This window comes from Oryzias melastigma, linkage group LG23 (genome assembly GCF_002922805.2).
Source record: "Oryzias melastigma strain HK-1 linkage group LG23, ASM292280v2, whole genome shotgun sequence".
Classification (NCBI taxonomy): domain Eukaryota; kingdom Metazoa; phylum Chordata; class Actinopteri; order Beloniformes; family Adrianichthyidae; genus Oryzias; species Oryzias melastigma.
In genome coordinates this window covers 2,652,977-2,656,244 of record NC_050534.1, presented here as the reverse complement: position 1 = coordinate 2,656,244, position 3,268 = coordinate 2,652,977, and positions in this window count along the sequence as shown.

Here is a 3,268-nt window from a genome sequence, read left to right as displayed (position 1 = left end):
TTGCCTTATACAGAGGGCTATGAATATAAATGCTGGGTGGCTTGAAAACATAGGAGGTCATTGGAACAGATTAAATGGCAGAGCCAGAGTAGGAATTCCTTATTATCAATTACTTTTTGGAGACCTTATACATCAATTTCAAAATCCTAACATAAATTGGACCGGTTCTTCAACAAAAATAATCTATAAAACCCTAAATGAACAAGTAGTGGTGGACAAGTACATTATAAGCACTGTACCCAGAAAATAGTTTCCAAATAATCAAAAACATTAACGATAAAATAATCCCAGATATGAGAGACAGTGCCTGGCTTATCTCACAAAACAAACTCCCAGTTAAGAGCAATAAATAAGTGGAGCTGTTTTGTTACAACGAAAACATGTCCAATGACCTTCTGTAATGATGAAACTCTGGAACATCTGTTAATCGACTGTTACAGAAGACAGGAAAAGACAACCAAATGTGTAATGTGGGATTTAATGTAAATATCAATTTGTGTTCTGTTATGTTCGGTCTGTACTTACAGAAACTCCCAGATAATAAGAGACGATGGTTCTGGTTGATCATGTGTGTAATTAACACATATCTGTAAGACAAGATTAAAAGTCATTTTAAACAACGAGATGGTTCATAATGACTGTTTTGAAGAACATTATTGCAAATCTGAGACAGAATAGAAGCTCACTCCCTTGAAACATTTTTAAAAAATTGATGTTGTATCTATGGGTTCGTGTGTATTTTAAGCAGATTTATCTATTTATGGACATGTGAAATTATGTATAATTGTGTGTATTCAAAGAACACCCATTAGGTTTATATAATCATGTATTCACTGTTCAGTAATTGTATTTTAAATGCCTCAAATTTCATAAAGTTCTAAAAAGATTGGAGAAAGAAGGTACACACTTATGTCATTACAAGGGATCTAAGTTTGTGTCATCGCTGTGTGTGTTCTACTTTTTACAAGTTTCCAAAGAAAATAAGATGTAAAGATTCCATCAGTTACAGTATCAGTTGTGGAATGAACATTTATCAGGTACAGATTGCTGATATGGTGGACTCACATAATGGACTGTGGTATAATAGTGCTGATTTCAATGGATTTTACGTCAGATCTAATCTTACACATTCCTAGTCCAACGATAAGACAAAGCAAACAGTACAAACAATCAAAAATCTCAAGAAATCAGATACAGATAACTATGTTTCACCCTTGGAATTTCGTAATAGACCTCTAAAAAATGTAGAACTATCACAGTTCTTCACGGGGCAACGACTAAAATGAAATGAACAACAACGTTGTTGAGAGTCAACAAACAGAGCAAACAAATGCCAACAAACGGACAGTTGATGCTTGTGACGATCAGACTCTGAGGTAGCACTTTTACAGGAGCCATACCATCATTTTCAGAGTAAACTATATCCATTATAAATGATCATATATTATGTTTGGAACACTAAAAAACAAATAATTTATGAAAAATGTGTCATTTTTGCTGAGTCTTTTTTTATACTCAGAGGTAAAATAACTCGATCTTTGAGGCCCCGCCTTTCACTCCCTAGGGGTGCCACTCATTTAATGATGTCATTTGAGGGGAACATTGTTTTTTTTTTAAATATTGATGTAGACCTACATGCAGGGCAGATCAGGCATTTATCCTCAACATTTGGCAAAGAAAGAATGGTGATGGTTAATGGGTTCATTTTGCAGTGAAATTCAATCTAAAAATGCAGACAGTAACAGATGAACATTTCAGCATTTATTGAAATGATGACATAATCTCTGTACCTTGTTTTAAATGATAATCTTTTTACTTTCTTTTAATTTTATTTGAATGATCACACATTTACTATTTCTTTTGATTGTTTCTTTTAATGTTTCATGTAAAGCACTTTGAATTCTCTCTGTACATGAAATGTGCTACAAATAAACTTGCCTTGCTTATCAGAAATCCTCTTCATGCAGATCAATTTATCTTTCTGTCGCTGCTGAATAATCCACTTTTAAACCAGTTCCCAATTCATCGCTCGCTTTCCCTCCAGGAAACAGCCTGCTCCCTCTCTCCTGCCGTCTTCCCAATATCCCGCGTCTATTCTCGGATATGTTTAGGAATAATCACAACATGTTGTGCGGATTCTCACCAGCTCCTATTCTACCGCACAAAGTTTGAACGCTAAAGAATGAGTGTTTCTTGGCCAGCTGCACAAACTCGCAACACAACAGCTGGCTTTTGCTGAGCACAAGCCAGGGGGGGTTCACCATAGATATCATATAGAGAGTAGATGCCGCATTGGCTGCTGGAGCGCAGGAATTGCGGCCGCCATCTTGGACCGGTCGTCCTGTCGCCAAGACAAACAAAAATAAAGAAGACAAACACAAGATGCCTGAGCATTGTGCGGCATATTCCTGCTCAAATCGGCGGACTAATGCAGACAGGGATCGGGGGATTACCTTTAACAAGTAAGTTTGAACATTTTTATTGGTTTTATTTAGGGAATAGACTATATTATTACTGTGTTGTTATCTACACCAGTGGAATCTTTGACAGCTAACGTAGCTATCTAGTGCTGGTGTTCACTCAGCTATGAAGGCTAACTGAGACTTTTTAAATCATATATTCCATAAAAAAGGCACAACAATGCTACTGTAGAAATAAAATAAATATGACTAGTATTAAATATCTTTCATTGGCATGCCACTCCACTGATTACTGAGGTGAAGTTAGTTGGATATTCGACAGACATTCACTCACTGATTTGCAAATAGGAACAACTGAACATCTGACTATAGAATAGTTTGCAAAGAAACTTACTCATGATTTTAGCTGCTTGGTTTATCATTAATAGAAATGTGAAATTTTTATTTTGTTGACAAAACAAAAGGTTCTAATAAATTTGAAGAACGAAATAAATAGAAAAAATTGAATAAAAAATGTAGATAGAAAATTGAAAACTAGGAATTAAATTGTAAGAAGAATGAAGAAAACAAGATGGACTTCCTTTATCATGTATATCATGTTTGTGTAGACTCTTCTGAATCTCTCTCTCTTTTATTTAATTTCGATTTTAAGGTTTCCCAAAAAAGATGTGAGGAAGAAGTGGGAAGTGGCCTTAAGGAGAGAAGGCTTCACTGAAACTGACTCGTCTGTGCCAGAAGATTTTGACCGGACCGGTCAGATCGTGAGACTGAAAGATGGCATTATTCCGTCAGGAAGCACAAGGAAGAGGCCCTGTAAAGAAGTGCTCTTCCAGGGGTTTTAGCTCATG